Consider the following 18451-nt stretch of genomic DNA (forward strand, 5'->3'; position numbering starts at 1 on the left):
TTAAAAATTAGTCCAATGACTTGAGAAGTCATTAAGTAGCATTTTCAAATCCTTGTAGGCAAAATGTATATTATATTTGAACATGATTTTATAATGTACTGAGCAGAAAGCTTCTCATATTCCTTCTGTACTCATTATGTGGGGTGGTACTAATACTGTATAATAGCCAAAAAATTTCAAAGATACCTTTACTTAGAATGTTAAGTAGAGTGTACAAATATATATTTTGTACATAGCTATCATAATGTTTATAATCTTTTTAATTTAAAATAAGCTGATTTGTTTAAATGTTTCAGAATGATTTAGTGGAAAATTAATTGGAAATTTTCCTATTTGTGCAAAACAGTTAATATAAATTCCAATTCATATGCATCAATAAATTCATAATCTTAGTTCTGTGATGTTCTTTATGAATTTCATAGTTTTATTAAATAGTCATTGAGAACCTCATAAACCATTGTTAAGATCTATAGGTAAAATCTCAGATGCATTGCAATAGAAATATTTTTCATGTGTATGTGAATTTTTCCCTTACCTTTTGTCTACTTTAATTTTTGGATTTGTTTTTAAATTTTACCTGGAAATTCTTATTTAATACTATTTCCTGTTTGGGTTTCTGCACATTAAGAAGGTCACAGAGAAATAAGCATATGTTAACTATAGTTGTGGCTCAAGGTAAACTTGGGCTTAATATGGTTAAAGAAGAAAGATTTTCTGTAACCCTGCCTCTTTAGATCCTGTTTAGGTTTATTATTCTATAGTCTACATTCTTGCACAAGGGAAATTACTAGAGAAGAGGGTTAACTCTTTGTGGTGAGAAAAAGATGATGTAATTTGTTGTGAAAATATACTGTATGTTTAAATATTTAGAAAGATTTTAAATAACTGGAGAAAAGATAATTTCAAATACTAATATGATGGAATTAACCTAGCAGCTGTTAAAAATCTCTTCTGAAAATTATCTAAAATTACTTGGAAAACTACAATGAAACAGTGAATGATTGATCTATGCATATTGTCTATTAAAGCCATTTTTATTTAGTGTTTCTCTGTTCATTGCTTTGGGTTCGCACACATATATAGCGATATCCGTATGGTGGAGGATTCAGTCAGACAGTCTAGATTCCAGTCTCTGACGGTAGTGGAGCCTCTTACCGTCTCTGAGCCCATGGTATCATTCCGTAGTAGGAAATTTGAAGATGATAAACATTGAGTTATTAGAAGAAAGGATGAGGTTTGGTTTTGATGTTTAGTTCAAAGTATGTAATAGTCTAATGAGGACAAGGAAGGGGGCACTCCAGCATCACTACAGCGAGGGTGAGGGCAGGCATTGCTGTTTCCATTCCACGGAAGAGGAAACTCAGGCCTAGGGAGGGACAGCAAGATGGCCCATGTCACTCCCGCAAAGAGAAAGCCAGGCCTGGAATGCAGGTCTCTCCACCCATGGGCAGTTTTTCCTGTGCTCGACTCTTCTGGACCTATCTCTCTTTCCTTGTGCTGCTGCCTCAGGCGCCCTCAGCCTCAACGCCCACCTCTCTCACCAGGCCCACCAGCCCAGCCTCACCAAGTGGAAACAGTAGTTCTTCTCATATTTCATGTACTTGAGGCATTGCTCACAGAGCTGGAGCTGGGACTGTTTCCCATAGTCTTCAGGGAACAGCGAGAAGTAGGAGGCATTGATTTCGTATTTCCGATGTGGATCTTGTCCACATACGTCACCTTGATGACCTGTGGGCAAGGTGGGAGTGGAGGGCAGTGGATGGCTCAGCTGGGGCAAGGAAGGCAGGGGGCAGGGAGTGCCCGCAGTCAGGACCCCCAGCCCTGCTTACCGCCTCATGCTCTTTCTCCAAGGCTGCTGTGGTGGGGTCCATTTCTCCATAGGTCTGGGCAAGGAAAGAGCAGTGGACAGAGGTGAACAGAAGTGGTTGGCGGTTCCTCCCTCGTCCCAGAACCCAGTGCTTCCCTCCTGTCTTCCAGACCTCATCCCCTGAATGACAGTTAGAACCAGAAGAATAGCTAACTTGTTTTACTTGGTTTTGAAGCTGCCTGGTCTAAGCTCCTCTCCTGTCTGCCCACCCACCCATATATCCCAGATAGCCCTGATGCCTGATTTGGTCTTCTTGCCAGATGAACAGGGCTAGGATCAGGAGGCCTGGATCCAGTCCAGTCCTGGGATTGATAACAGCTTCAGCTGTACAATGGGATTATCCAGCCCTGCCAAAGCTGTGAGACAGATGAAATAATGGATCTTGTCTTCCAAGCCCATAGCAGGAACTGGTGCCGACTCCCCTGTGTGCTTGGACCTCTTTCCTGAGCACCGGCTGCTTGCCCATGGGACAGCTCCCAGAGGTCCCTCCCACAGGCACATCAGACTCTAGGTGTCTAGAAAGAAACTCAACCTTTCCTCCCTGCAGACCTGTTTGTCCTCCTGGTTTTATTCCTTATACCTCACATAAGGTGTTTATTCCTTTTACCTCACATTTACTTTCTATTTTTAGGATGAATAAAATATTTTATCATAAAAAGGACTTTAGGTTTGTTTGGTTTTTTTTTTTTGGTGAGGAAGATCGGCCCTGAGCTAACTTCCCTTGCCAAGCTTCCTCTTTTTGCTGAGGAAGGTTAGCCCTGAGCTGACATCTGTGCCCATCTTCTATTTTGTATATGGGATGCCGCCACAGCATGACTTGATGAGCAGTGCGTAGATCTGCACCCAGGATCTGAACCTACGAACTCTGGGCTGCCGGAGCAGAGTGTGCAAACTTAATCACTGAGTCACCAGGCCGGCTCCTGGGTGTGATATTAAGAAGAGGTTACTTTTATTAAGGATGGCTGTGAAATCCTTCTACTGCCCTAATCAAGTCATTTCAGAAATGAACGGAGGAGAAGGTTGTGTCCCTTGCTGAGGAAATTCCAATGCTTTGATTCTACTTGGCCCTACCTATTAATGTGATTAAACTCCACATGATAGGACTGTCTCTGGAAGACAAGGCTTTGATTTAACACATTTTTCTCTTAAGTGTTTTTTCTTTTATCAGTCACTGGATGGATTAGCTGTGAAAACAGGATGCTTTAAAAAAAAAAAAAGTCATATCGGCAATTGTCCAGACAATTACAGATCTTTTTGTATGATAAAAAGGTTTCACTAAGGACCTTGTTACTCAAAGTGTGGTGTTTGGTGAAGTAGCACCAGCACCAGTTGGGAGCTTCTTGGAAACGCAGACTCTACACCCCACCTCAGACCTACCCATTCCAAGTCTGAATTTTAACAAGATCTCCCAGGGATTCCTGTGCACGTTACAGTTTGAGAGGCGCTGGTCCAGGAGTCCTATAGGTCCACCTACAGAAAGAACATCCAGCTCCAGGAGAGGGGCAGCACATGGAAATTCCTCAGGTTGAACTGTGACAGATCTCTCTCTTTCAGATCCCTTTCTTTGTTGACCCGCATATTTATACGTAGAGACTTCACTTATTTATGCTTCTCTCCTCTTTCCAGCTGTGCTGGGCTGTGGCACTCCCCTCCATTCAATAAAAACTTACTGAGCTTCTCTTAAGCACTGAGGATGTGGTAGTGAGTAGGATGACTGGCCCGAATCTCAAGCAGCTTATAGTCTAACGGGATACAGATACCAAGTGAGTAATCACAAGTTTGATGAACGTTAGAAAAACAAAATTTTATGGGAAAAGAGCTGGAGATGAGGAGTCAGAGGAAGCTTCTCTGGAGAAAGTTTAAGCTTGGATGAGAAGGCACATGTAGGTAAGGTGTGGGTGAACAGGGGGATTGCTCCAAGCGCAAGGGATACCCATGAACGGCGCTCTTTGGATGTTTATGTTTGTATTTCCAATGCCTTGTGCTGATCTTGGCATACAATAAGTGCTTAATAACAGTTCGCGGAATCAGTAACTGTTCCGTCATGTTTCAGACGTCTACTCTCTGGCATTGGAGATAGTGGAAGCTTTATTTTCCTTTTCAAAGGAAATAAGATCCCTTAATGGGGAAATGAGAAGGAAGAGAGAAAGCTGACTGTTGTGCAAATTGCTAAATTGGAACTGTGAGTGGGAATGAAAAATTGATTTACATGAATTTTTCTCCCTGAAGCAACTTGACAATTTATTCTGTTCTGGAGAATTTTCAGTTTTTGGCTTCAAAACCAAGCTGTTTCTTATTCTGAATTTCTTGGCCTCCTGTGAAACTAGCATTTAGTGTCTTTTACAGCATACCCTGATTAGGTCATGGAAATTCACAGCTAGATCAAACCAGTACATGGAAAATTTGAAACTTTCACTGCCCATTTTACTTAGTGGTGTTGGAAGGTGTTAGGAAAGACTGACTTTTAATTCATTTTTTTCAAAAGCAATATTATCGAATGATCATACAATTGCCATCATTTATTGAACACTTACTATATGCATTACATAGCAAAATCCTCATATTAACTCAAGAGAGTATGTTGAGCCATATGAAAATTGCCAAATATTAGCAATTTCATATGGCTCAACTTAATATTATCTTCAGACTCTCACCTTAGAAACTTATAAATAGGTTAGAGAATCCCTAATAACCATGGCCTTACTCCAAAATTTAGTACTGAGTTTTCTTCATAGATAGAGAGATCTCGAGAGAGTTACAACTGCTTAGTAACATCCACCCCTCTTACCTCCATTAGCCAAGCGCTCTGTGTCTACTTTTATTATGGTTGTTTATACATTGTCCTGAGGTGGTTTACAATCCATCTCCCCTGCTAGACCGAGTTCCTTGAGGGTGGAGGTTTTGTCTGTTTTGCTCAGTTTTGTATCTTTGTGCTTAGAGTGTCTGAAAAGTATTCGTTAAACTGAAACTTTAACAAAATTTCTTTGGAAACTAAATAAATCTTATTGCTTTTTACTGGAAAATGTAATCACTTTTGCATTTTTGAATCAGTCTGAGGAGTATTCGGCATTCTTGAACTCCTAGGACTTTATCTATGTACAATTATGCAGAAACTGTCTCTCCACCCCTCCCCAGAGAAAGGTCCAAAGGTACTCTCTCACCTCCTTTAGGTATTTACTTAAATGGCACCTTTTCTGCCGCCTTCCCTGAGCGCCCTATTTGAGACAAGCAGTCCCTCAAACATCCTCTCCGCTTCCCATAGTACGTATCAGCATGTAACATAGTTTATATTTTGCTTATTTCTTTTTCATATTGTCTTTCCCATCCAACTAGAATGTAAGCTCACACATGATTTTTCACACAGGCACATAATTAATAGACAAAATGTTTTAATATTTAACTAAATGGACAGGTATTTGGGGGTGTGGGCTGCGATTTTCTTTTAAGTTTCCACGTGACATGGTGACCCGGCCGGTTTGGATCTTATTTGCGTAGGTGTTGAAGAACCCACGTCTAGTGGTCTGTAACCCATTATCTGAATAATTACAGGGTGTCCCACACTTGGCCCCACACGTGGCCTCACAGTCTCTCGTCCCCATCCTCCTCCTCCCTGCTCTCCCGGGCGACCCATCTAAAGGCCTGGGGACCGAGGTGTAACCGCTCTTGTTCCCCTCTTTCCGAGAGAGACGGGGTTTTTCTGCTTCGGGCTTGGGCGATGCGGATGGATGGAAAAGTCAAGATTCCCACCCAAGCCCGGGGGAGGGAGGGGAAGGGCGTGTCTATAAATTTTAGGCCTCAGGCCTGTAGCCCGCCCCGAGGCGGCTGGGGAGAGGGCTGGCGCGGTCCCTTCGGGAGACCCATGAAGCTTCTCGGGTGGGTAACCCGGGGCTGGGCAGAGCGCGCGAGACCCCGCCCCTTCACCTCTCAGCCCCCTCCTCTCTGTGGGGAGCCTAGGGGCGGGGTTTGTTTACTCCTTGCACGCACCGCTGGCCCCACCAATCCGTGGGGAGCGGCGCCTTACGTCACTCATCCCGAAGGCCAATCGGCGCTCACCGTGCTGCTCCGCCGCCAAAGCTCGCGCGGGGGAAGCGGGGCAGTGGCTGGGCTGGGTGAGGGCGGACGGAGGCGCCAGCGCTCTGGGCTGGAGTCGCCGCCGCCGCAGCTCGGCACGCGGGGCGCGCCCTGACCCTTCGTCTCTGGGCAGGCCCGAGGGCGCGCGCCCGGTCGGCGTCCGGGGGCCTCGAACTCCAGGGCCTCGACTGGGCAGACCGCGGATCTCCCACCCCCGGCCCGAGTGTGAGTCCCCCGGGACCGGGCCGCCGCCAAGCGCGGGCGCCACAGGAGCGGCGGGGCCCGAGGACGCGCCCCAGGCTCGGAAGAACAGCCCTGCGCGGCCGCCTCGTCATCTGCAGCCGAGCGGCGGTAAGGGCCGGGCGGGGGCGCGGGCCCGGGGCCAGGGCCTCTGGACCCGGCCCGGCGTGTTCCTGGGCAGGTTACCCTCCCTGCGCCTCGGGGCCCCCATGTCACCCCGACTCGCATCTGTTTGTTCGCACGCGTTCTCCCAGGCCTGACCGAGTAACCCATGCGTGTCTGGAGGGGGAGTCGGAAACAAGAGAGCCCCACACACCACACCACACACACACACACACACACACAGCACACTGGGGGCAGGCGACGTCCCTGAGTCATGCCTCGTGTTAGAGAGGAAGAGCTGCTTTCTACTTTCTCGGTGTCTTCAGGGCAGAAGGATGGCTTCTAAGTCTGGTCTTCTGGCTTTTCTCCCTTTCATGACCCACACGCCTACATCTGTCTCTACTAGGTGTTTTTCAGGGTTCCACAGCTTGGTGCGCTTGTAAGAACCTCATAATCCCCATAGGGGGACTTCTCTCTAAAGTAGAGGATCTGTTTGTGGGCCCAGACTCCTTTGAGAAGTTCCAGAGAGCTAAGATCCCTCTCTACAAAAAAAAGTAGAAAGGTTTTTGCAGGATCTCACAGAGAGACAGTTCAACAAAGTGAATGAGCGCTCAGCTCTGGTACTAGCTTGTGTTCCCTTGTATTGTGTGGTCTCAGTTTCTTTATCTGTAAAATAGTATGTACCGATTCGGGGTGTTGCGAGGAGTAAATGGACTAATCTGTGGAACGCATTTGGAACAAAGCTCACCACGTATTAAGTGCCCTGCATGAGTTAGGCGTTTTTATTATTGACTACCGTGAATGCTGGTTTAGAAAAGTTCCCTGTATTGTTTCTCTTTTTCTTTTGAAACAGTTAACAGGCTCGTCCCTTCCATATTCACTGCTGAAGCTCCCTTTGAATACTTTTCTCTTCCTCATTCTATCTCAGAGGGCTCAGACTCCCTGTCCCACTTATTTGCTCTCTTTTTAGTAAGTCAGTAGCTCATTCTCTTCCTTTTCCTGTCTCCCTCAAATCTTAGTTTTGTGTTTTTTTATTTGACTTCTATAGCCTGACTTTTTCTGGGCCACTTTTATTTTCTCTTAATGGCCTGAAATCATCTTCACCTAATAAATATAGGTGAAGTTATTCATCTGTCTTCTATACAGTGTAATCATGACCCTGTTTCTGTTCAGAATTAAATATAAAATAATTTAGGTGGTCTGATATTGCCTGTTGCTTTTCCATTTCATTGGTAGCCTATAATTTAGCTAAAGCTTTATCACTGCCCTATTACTGTAATAAATCTTTAATAGCAGTGTCCCTTCTCAGGTAGCACCAGGAGAAAAATCAAATGCCCAGACCCCGGAGTCTATCACCCTTGTGTACTGGCTCTCCATGCATTTGTTATTTATTAGAACATCTTGTGCCTGGAACTAGAGTCTAGTCCCATGGCAGACATGGTGTCTGTGGCACTGTTCTGGCAGTACAGCTGCAGTTTCAGCAATGTGGTGCTTATATTTGTTAATAAAGGCTCAAGACTTATTCAACTCTTACTTTTGAGTTCTCTTTATTTCTAGTTGTCTAATTAAGAGAGAAAATGGAGTTTTTCAAGTATATAATACTTCATATTACCATTTTGTAGTCTTTTAACCCCCTCCCATCTCTTTTAAGTATGTAGTCCAACTGGCACCTTCAAGTTTTTCCCTTGCAGCCAAAATTCTTAACTGTCTCAGCTGTGTCCTCTCAATACAACTTGAAATTGGATGTACAGATATGTTCATCCTTAATGTGGAAAGTATTTGTGGATGAAAATTATACACTAAAATGCATACTAAAGGATTCAAATATTGCTTTTTATAATTAGGAATTGAAATGTGAATATACATTTGCTTTTTTTTTTAACATGATAGACTGGCTTTGTTTTCTTGCTGTTGATAACTTATGTTTTATACATAATGCATGAGTTATGTATATTTACAAAGCACCATTTTTAAAGTCCTTTTAGATGTATGAAAGTTTTTAGAACAAAGTAAGGAAACACGCTAAGCCAAAATTAAATTCATGGCAAAGATATTAGAATCTAAGTATTATGACTTCTAGTCCATGGTTTCTTGGTCTATCTTAACAGGAACAAAGGATGGAAAGGGAGAGTTTAAGATGAAGTTTTAAAAGCAGAGGGAGAAATTTCTAATTTGGGCATTAAATATTAGGTATTGGGTAGTACATTAGCATCTTATTTTTTATTTTTAAACTTAGGTGTGTTTCTTTTAAAGGTTAAGTAATAAGCCATACTATCTATGAACTTACTAGTAATCAGTTTACATTGTCACTTGGCAAACTTGACTTTACTTTCCTTCTGACCTTGTTGTATTTTAAACTCTTATAGCAATAGGTATCATAATGCATCTCAGAACAAACTAGAAAGCATACACTTGAGAGTTTTTTTTGGGTCATAGAATTTTAGGTTGTAATGAATTTTAAAGGTTATTAAATATACTCACCTCTTCTTCACACTTGAATCCTTTCCATTTTAATCTGGGATACATGACTCTAGGGATGAAGCATGAAGAGATTTAAAAGTAGATTTGTGAAACCTTGGAAATTTTATGCAAAATTATATACACTTGTATATTTTTCTGGAGAGAAGATTCAGTTTCGTAGTTTCTGAGGCGAAGATATTTGGACAACTCTAATTTTTATAAAATTATTCCTTTTACTGAACTAGAAGTTGTATCATCACTGGTTCTAGTTCTGTCTCTTCTATATGTCAGTTTTCAAATATTTGAAGATACTTATTATATTCCACTGATTCCTTTCTTTAGACAAAATATTTTCAGTCTTGAACCTCTTTTAATAATGTTATTGTTTTTTGTGTGTGTGTGTGTGTGTGTGAGGGAGATCAGCCCTGAGCTAACATCCAGGCCAACCCGCCTCTTTTTGCTGAGGAAGACCGGCCCTGAGCTAACATCTATTGCCAATCTCCTCCTTTTTTTCCCTTTTTCTCCCCAAAGCCCCAGTAGATAGTTGTATGTCATAGTTGCACATCCCTCTAGTTGCTCTATGTGGGACGCCGCCTCAGCATGGCCAGACAAGTGGTGCGTCGGTGCGCGCCCTGTATCTGAACCCAGGCTGCCAGTAGTGGAGTGCACACACTTAACCACTAAGCCCCGGGCCGGCCCCTGATTTTGTTGTTTTGGTTTGAGCCTCCTCACAATACTGATGGCTTATTTGTGGATTTGTTTCAGTTCATCCATATTTTTCTTAAAAGCGTGTTACCCCAAGTTAGATATTAACCAGCAGAGAAGACCGTAAGTCACCTCTTTGATTTTAAAGCATGTGCTTTAGGATTAGGAGGAGATTTGCTGTGGCGCCGGCCTGGTGGCATAATGGTTAAGTTCCCGCGCTCTGCAGCCCGAGCTTCACAGGTTCGAATGCCAGGCACGGACCTGTGCACCACTCATCAAGCCATGCTGTGGAGGCGTCCCATGTATAAAATAGAAGAGGATGGGCATGGGTGTTAGCTCATGGCCAATCTTCCTCAGCAAAAGGAGGAAGATTGGCAAGGGATGTTGGCTCATGGCCAGTCTCTCCCCCTGGGCCCCCAAGAAAAGAGTAGATTTGCTTCTTTGGTAACCACATCACATTGTTAATTCATAATCATGTTCTGATTAAGAAGATGAATTCTGGGGCTAGCTTGCCTGGGTTTAAATCCTGGCTCTATAGTTTATTAGCTGGATGACCTTGAGTAAATTATGTATATACTTTTTGGGCCTCAGTTTTCTCGAGAATATGGGGTTTATAATAGTACCCATCTTGTAGGATTGTTGTTATAAGGAATAAATGAACCCATATATGTAAACCATTTAGAATGGTCCCTGGCATTTAAGTGCTATGTGTGTTACCTATTGTTATTGATTCTGTAGTTAACCAAAATTCTTCAGTTGTTTTTTCCATGCTCTCCCCATTCTTTAAGTCATGCTCTTCTAACTTGTTAATAGAATATTTTTTTGGTGGGACTTTACATTTATCTGTACTAAATTTTGTCTGTTGACTTTTAAAAAACCTGATTTGGGCCCCATGGCTTAGTGGTTAAGTGCGCGCGCTCTGCTGCTGGCGGCCCGGGTTCGGATCCCGGGCGTGCACCGACGCACTGCTTCTCCGGCCATGCTGAGGCCGCGTCCCACATACAGCGACTAGAAGGATGTGCAGCTATGACATACAGCTATCTACTTGGCAAAAGATAGTTGGGGGAAAAAAATAAATAAATAAATAAAAATTATAAAAAACCTGATTTGGTCATCCAATAAATAGGCTTATTTATTTATCCATGGATTTGATAAACTATAAGTTTGATAACACAGACATTGTGTTCATGCAGATCTTATTAAATAAAATGTTGACTAGGTAAGACTAAGAGCAGAGTGCCTGCCGTGCTAGAGACCTCTTTTTTTTTTTTTTTTTGTGAGGAAGATCAGCCCTGAGCTAACGTCCATGCCAGTCCTCCTCTTTTTGCTGAGGAAGACTGGCCCTGGGCTAGCATCTGTGCCTGTCTTCCTCCACTTTGTATGGGATGCTGCCGCAGCGTGACCTGACAAGCGGTGCATCGGTGGGCTCCTGGGATCCGAACCTGGGCCGCCAGCAGCAGAGCGCCCGCACTTAACTGCTATGCCATGGGGCTGGCCCCTAGAGACCTCTCTTAAGGTTGATAAAAAACACTCATTAATTCTTTGATTCAAGTTGTTCAGCCAATTAGAAATCCAGCTAATTTAGCATTATTCACCTGAAATATTTCCAAGTTTTCACAAGGAAAATGTAAGGAACTTGAGCGACTGCCTTCCTAAAACCCAGATAATTTTATATAGTACTTCATTTTATAAACCCTGTCACTTCAATAACTGTCAGGAAAAGAGCATTAATCTGTCATTACTTGTCCTTAATGAAATTATACTGGTTTCCAGTAGCGTATATTGGTTACTACTTTTTCTATGTTCACAAACTTCTCTCAGTAATGATTCTAGAATCTTGTCTAGAGTTACATTTAACTTCATTGATCAATAGTTGGCAGGATCCCCTTTCTCTTTTTTGAACAGCAGTACTACATTTTCCTGTAATCGGTCTCCTGGCAACCTCTCCTGTTCTCCATAGTTTCTGAACAGTTACCAACAGCTACATGGAGATTTCCTCTAGAGCAATAGACCTTGTTGAAGGTTTACTTAGAGCAGTTAGAGATTCCTTCAATCTTCTCATCCATGTTGAGCTTTGGTTTCCATTAATTCATTGATTAGATTTATTAAATGCCCGTTTGGGGCAGGATACCAATGCTTGTCTCATCCCGTCCAATCTGAAGAGAATTTTTCTTGATAGAGATGCTTGAAGCAAAAGGTAATCCACATCCATTTCTCTCCGTTCCTTTGTTGTTACCATAGTCTGGGCCTCCATTCCTTCTTTTCTGGACTACAATCATGGCTTCTTATTGACCTTCCTTCTTCCAATCTTTTTCTGTTGCCAGTCCTTAAGCATTGCAGCCAGAGTCATCTTTGTTTTTAAAATGGATGCATTTCTTTGAAGTCTTTTCTTCCCTATTGGAATAATCTGTAATGGTCTAATTAGATTATTATTTTTGAGTACTTTCCAACTCCCGCATTCTGTTTTCTGTTTACTATCCTTTTAAATTCAAGCCTTTTTTTTGACCTTGCTTATTCTTAGGGGTGATATGAACCATCAGCCAGATAGTAGGCACAGAGAAATGATGACTCCCCACCAGCTGGTCTTTGTGTGGGTCACTCAGCAGACGGATAAGGAGTGCTTGCTATGTACAGGACAAAGGGGCATGAAATAGCCTCAGCCCTTAGAGAATTCTAAGTGCAGGGAAAGATAGAATATGGGAAAGTAGTTTGGAGAAGCCAAACCTCTTTTGTTTTTAATACTCAAAAGCATGATAAGTTTATGTAACAGATGCCATTTTACTTTAAAAAGAGCCGAGTATGTTGTTATTGAAGAATGAGTTTGTTAAAGTGACCAATTCAGTTCTATTTAAGTTAAATCAAATTGTAAAATAACAAGCATATAACTATGGGAAAATAGTATGTATTTCAAAACTGCCGAAATAAAATGTTTAATCAAAACTGGAAGCACTAACTTCTCTTTTACAGTCCACTCCAGAGTGGAAAGTTAAAAAATCAATCTATTAAACTAACACATGGACAGAGAGAACAGTTTGGTGGTTAGCAGGGGGAAGGGGGTTGGGGGGTAGGCACAAGGGGTGAAGGGGCGCATTTATATGGTGACTAACAAATAGTAATGTACAAGTGAAATTTCACAATACTATAAACTATTATGACATCAATTAAAAAAAAGAGCTTAAATAAGGTTAGTAAAAGTATAAGACACACACACACACACAAAATCAATCTATTAAGTTTTCCTTCACAGCATCCTTAAAATTGTGGTGGTGATAAAAACTACCTATAAAAGAGAAGGATTTATTAAATACCATTCAAAGGAGAGAGAGAGAGACAATGATGAGCAGTTGCTGTAAGAACATGCACAACTAACAAAAGACAGTCGGCGAAATGATTTCTAGGTTAACAAAAGTTTGGAAAAACTGTCAAATAATTCTGCACTAATTGATACATTTTTAGTTATAAAAAGTCTTTGCAAGTAGGAAATTGAGCATAGTGATGATGTATTTTTAAGTTGAACAAATCAGTATTCAAAGGTAACAGAATACGTTTCCTGTGCAGGAATTCTAAGAAACATAAACTGAAAATCTGTGTGAAAAATTCCATCATTATATATGAAAAGCAATAGAATACTTGCTGATGTTAACATCTGCCTACAATTTTGCCATTAAGTTTATGCTCTCCATGACATTATACTATATCACAGTTGATGTAAAGATAATTACTAAACATACATCTTTAGAGAAAATAATTTATGGAGGATTAACAATAACCATTAACAATTAACCATTAACAATGGTCAGAAAACTATTTTAGAAAGGTTTTCCAAGAGTACTTAACTGTTTTTGATCTTGAAAAACTTTTTTGAAAAGCTTTTAAATAGGTAGTTTTTTGGATAGACTTTCATAAGAGAATTATTTTGATTGGGAAAGGGTGGGTAAGGGCGCTTTACATTCTTTTTTTGTTTTTGTGAGGAAGATCAGCCCTGAGCTAACATCCATGCCAATCTTCCTCTTTTTTTTTTGCTGAGGAAGACTTGCCCTGGGCTAACATCCCTGCCCATCTTCCTCCACTTTATATGGGACACTGCCACAGCATGACCTGACAAGTGGTCATGGGTGTGCACCCGGGATCCAAACCTGGGCTGCCAGCAGCGGAGCATGCTCGCTTAACCGCTACGCCCTGGGGCCAACCTGCAATATACATTCTTATCTAATAAAAACCAATTACAATATAAATTCCTTGATTATTTTATGGAAAAAGAATCACGAGTGTTGTTGATCTTTTGAAGTCTTTGTACTGTCATAATAAAAACTTCAGACAAGGTAACTTATTAAGCTTATGTCAAAATCGCAAAAATGAAATAGCAAAAGACAGAGAATCATCTGATTTCAATGAAGTTACCAAAATGCTAATCATTATTCAGAGTTTTTTTGGTGTGTGTGAGGAAGTTTGGCCCTGAGCTAACATCTGCCAATCCTCCTCTTTTTTTTTTTGGCTGAGGAAGACTGGCCCTGGGCTGACATCTGTGCCCATCTTCCTCCACTTTATATGGGAGGCTGCCACAGCATGGCTTGCCAAGCGGTGCGTTGGTGCGCGCCTGGGATCCGAACTGGCGAACCTCCGGGCCACTGCAGCAGAGCGCGCGTGCTTAACCACTTGCGCCGCCCGTCCTGCCCCCCCCCCTTTTTTTTTAATGAAGCTCAGATAATTGGAGTAGATGCAGCTGTTTAAATTTCAAATATTAGAAGTTCATGGTTTCTATAGAGATGTTTTGCTTCTTTCCAGTTTTAGCTTTTCAGAACTGGAACTCAGCAAAGCAGCTGTAAATAGGCAGGATTACTGTGGACACAAGTAATGCAAAAACATTGTCAAAGAAAAATTCACTACTGAAATTAATTCAGTACCATCAGTGAGTTATTTTAAACCTAGATATGCTGTAGCATACATTTCCATTAGGGGGTACCAGTATTTATTTAGGTGTTAGCAGATGTTGGATTCTTTTCTAATTCATATCAGAATGATTTAGATCTATTAGTAGTTATAACTTCTTCCAATGACCTTAGCAAATTTGAGCAAAGACTTAGTGACTTAATTAGTAAACTAGTTAATTACAATGTACAAGTGGCTAAATGTTTTTTATTAATGAGCTTTCTCTGAAAGAACTATAAAGAGTATTCCCTCTTCCCAAGTCAAATTATTTTCTTTTATTGTTATTGATCAGATCCAGTAGTATTCTTGGGATAATCTGGACTGTCAGATACTACAACTCGACAAAAGATCTGTTCTGAGTTATTAGTTTCCTAGTTGAAGTTATGCTCTGGGGAAAGAGTTCAATACAATTGAATTGCCTCTCTTAACATAAGTGACATAAAATGAGAATAAATTTCAAGAAACCAAAATAGTAAACACAAGCATGTGAAACTAACGCTAAGGAAAAGACTTTTTAGAAAGGGGTCACTACATAAAAAACCCTTCTTCCCCATAATGGGCGAAATTCCAAGAGAGAGATCATAGTATGTAAAGAAAGTAAGAGATTCTATTAATATAAGCAGCTCATTAACAAAAGTGAAATCCTGTTTAGAGTAAGGCTGTTCTTCCCTAACCTATGAAATGTGAAAGACCACAACATATTTTCTAGGATTAAGTAAGAAAATAAAGATCCATAATCCGAGTACTGTGCATTCATTATGAATTTCTAATGGCTTACTTTACCCAATACCTACTGTGTGATAAGGCTCTCATTTAATCCTCCCCAACAGTGTATGAGATAGGTTTTGTTTTCTTTTGCTTTATAGATAAGGACACGAGTTGCTTTACTTGGGTCAGAAAAGACAGTAATGGCAGAACTGAGTCTGTAGGACTCTAGTGTTAGCCACTGCACTCTATTGCCTTGCTAAAATACTGTCTTAGGCCTTCAGCATTCATACAGGAACCTAAAATCTTCATAGCTTCTTCTTCTTGGGTCTTTCCAGTATAGTTTCTGCTTTTTTTTAGAGTGTTGTGAATTCATTCAAGTATGAGTGAGTGATTTGAAAATTAGCCATTGTTTGTGGTTGATCATCCTTTCAGCAACATCACTGTTTACCATAATTTAAAAAATAGACTATTTTTGTGTAATGTTGTATGTGGTGTCTTAAATAGAGGTATATTTCAGTTAACTGGTTAAATCATGATTATAAGCTATGTGAATCTATAATCTATCTGGTTTACTGCGAATAGAAACAAGTACATACCTAGATAAGATGTTAATCTAACTTCTTTGTAACATAAATATTTTTATTTTATTGTAAGGACTATATTATGTGCCACATATCCTTTGACTTGTTCAAAAATTAAATATATGTAGGCTAAAAAAGATGAGTATAATGACATGATGTAAAATCTTAAAGTTGTGATGAAAAAAGAGAAAAAAGCTAAAGGGGTTCCCAAAAGTAAGAAGAATGGAAATATAACAGCAAACAGTATGGCGGTGTTTGTGGTAGCCATAGAGAGGAGCACCGTGTATTTCGTGGTCAGAGATGCTGTGGCTCATGACGTGATTGTCAGCAGGGCTGGGGTTATGTCGGTAAATTGAACATGCAAAAAGAAAATAAATGTATTTGAAAATAAGAATAATAGTACATGTCTTTTCATGAAACTAGAAAATATAGCACAAAAGGATTTTCTCTTTACTTTTAACGCTAGGTATATATTGAAGCATTCTGACAAACTGTTGAGCAGAGCTCAGACTGGCTGTCTATCTATCCTAGGATCAGAAGCCTCTGACTTACTTCTTCCTATGTGTGTAAAATTCTCTCTGGTATTTCACCCTGGAAAGAAACAATTTGACTCAGATTGGCCTTGAATGAAAACAGAACTATTACATTAATTTGACTTACTAATTCATGTAAAACTTTTTCTGATTTTTTTTTTATCATAACTGCCTCAAGGGTAGAGTAATTCTCAGTGCACTGGTTGTTGTTTATTAGGCTTCCTGTAACAACAGGCAGAATATGAAGCAGTTTTTCATGTTGTGACTAACAGCGACTTGGATGAATTTTGCACAGTTAATCTACATCTATCTTAAGTAACCAGTCTGTGTTTGGTGAAACTTTTATGTCCAGTATTGTAAGCTCTCACAGTCTACGTTTTCTAGCGTTTGCCATGTGTGACTCGCACTGTGTCTGATCGGTCTGTGTTAAGGCACTCCCTATGTGATCTGCTTTTAGTCTTAGCTCTTAGTTATCTTGCACAAATCCCACATTTCCTCAAGAGCAGTGTAGGAGATCAAGTGCTACATATGAGGAAATAAAGTAGGCCAGTTATGTTTTCTGGATTCTTCTGGGCCTAGGGTCTCAAGATTTCCTTTCTGACTTCTTGTATTAGTATTTGGCTGTTATCAATTTTAAACTTTTCTAAAAGAAAAGTCTTCCTCACATTTTTAGTTCCACTTTCCAGAAGTAAAACTGTTTTAAAAAAAAATGCTTTTTTACTGACAAATGATAGATTTTAAAAATTGCACTTAATTTTCACTAACTAGGTAACATCTGTATAACCAGCACCCTAGATCCAGAAACAGACCGTTACCAGCACCTTCGTGTTCCTTTCCAGTCATGAACCCCTCTTCGCCAAGGGAACTCGCCTGACTTCTAACAGCATGAGTTGGTAAAACCACCTTGAACGACATATACTTTTAGTTCTTTTGATGGTTATCACCCTTACTGGTATAATTATTGCTCTATTTCTTTTTTAAAAACTTATTTTGAACTAATTTTAGACTTACAGGAAAGTTACACAAGTTGTACAAAGAGTTTAATTGTATCCCTCAGCTCATTTCTCCTAAAGTTAACATTTTACGTAATCATAGTATAATTATCAAGTGCAAGAAATTAACATTGGTATATTATTAATTAAACTACAAACCTTACTTGAATTTCACCCATTTTTTCACTAATGATATTTTTCTGTTCCAGGATCCTATCTAGGTTCCTACATTGCGTTTAGTTGTTATTTCTCCTTAGTCATCTTGATTCTCTAACAGCCTTCAGTTTTTATTTGTTACATGACCTTGACACTTTTGAAGAGTACTGATCATATATTTTTCAGAATGTCCCTCTGTTTGGGTTTGTCCAGTGTGGTCTCATGATTGGAGAGCAGTTATGCATTTTTGGTAAAAATACCACAAAAAAGGGTGTTGTGTCTTTCTGTTTTTCACAGGACATCATTTCAAGGAGTTCATCACGTCGTTGTGTTGTATCATTGGTGATGTTTACCTTTGTCACTTAGTTAAGTTGATGGCTGCCTGGCTTCATTTTTTACATCTAGATCTGTAATCCTTTTGGAGTTTATTCTTGTGTATGATGTGAGATATGGATCTAATTTTATCTTGTTCAAAATGACTACCCAGCACCATTTATTAAGAAGTCCATCTTTTCAGTTGATACCAAAAAGCATTTAACAAAAGTCAACACTCTTTCATCATAAAAACACTCAACAAACTAGGAATAGTAAGAAACTACCTTAACATAACATAGTATTATAATAACATAATAAAGACCATGTATGAAAAGCCCACAGCTAACATCGTACTCAATGGTGAAAGACTGAACGCTTTTCCTCTAAGTTCAGGGAGAAGACAAGGCTGTCTGCATTCACTACTTCTATTTAACATAGTACTGGAAGTCCTAGCCAGAGCAATTAGGCAAGAAAAAGAAATAAAAGTCATCTATGTTGGAAAGAAGCAAAATTATCTCTGTTTACAGACAGTGTGATCTTGTATGTAAAAATCCTGAAGATTCTACACACACAAACCTGTTAAAACTAATAAATTCAGCAAAGTTGCAGGATAAAAAATCAACACACAAAAATCAGTTGCATTTCTATTCACTAACACAATGAACATTCCAAAAAGGAAATTAAGAAAACAATTCCATTTTGTATAACATGAAAAAGAATAAAATACTTAGGAATAAACTTAACCAAGGAGGCAAAACACTGGTGCACTGAAAACTATAAAACATAGCTGAG

The 18451-nt window shown here is 40.1% G+C and overlaps 1 protein-coding gene across 8 annotated transcripts in view; it reads left to right on the forward strand.

The window, feature by feature from the left end:
* Positions 1-5985: 5985 nt before the first annotated feature.
* The window catches only part of TFDP2 (transcription factor Dp-2), a 172920-nt gene continuing 160454 nt past the window's right edge, over positions 5986-18451 (forward strand). For 3 of the 8 annotated variants that reach the window (XM_058551821.1, XM_058551830.1, XM_058551839.1), the window contains exon 1: positions 5990-6289. The gene's annotated coding sequence lies outside the window, so the exon portion shown is untranslated. Of the gene's footprint in view, positions 6290-18451 lie in introns of all 8 variants that reach the window. The other 5 variants (XM_058551805.1, XM_058551811.1, XM_058551797.1 and 2 more) reach the window with 4 other exon arrangements.

Source organism: Diceros bicornis, chromosome 2 (genome assembly GCF_020826845.1).
Source record: "Diceros bicornis minor isolate mBicDic1 chromosome 2, mDicBic1.mat.cur, whole genome shotgun sequence".
Lineage (NCBI taxonomy): Eukaryota > Metazoa > Chordata > Mammalia > Perissodactyla > Rhinocerotidae > Diceros > Diceros bicornis.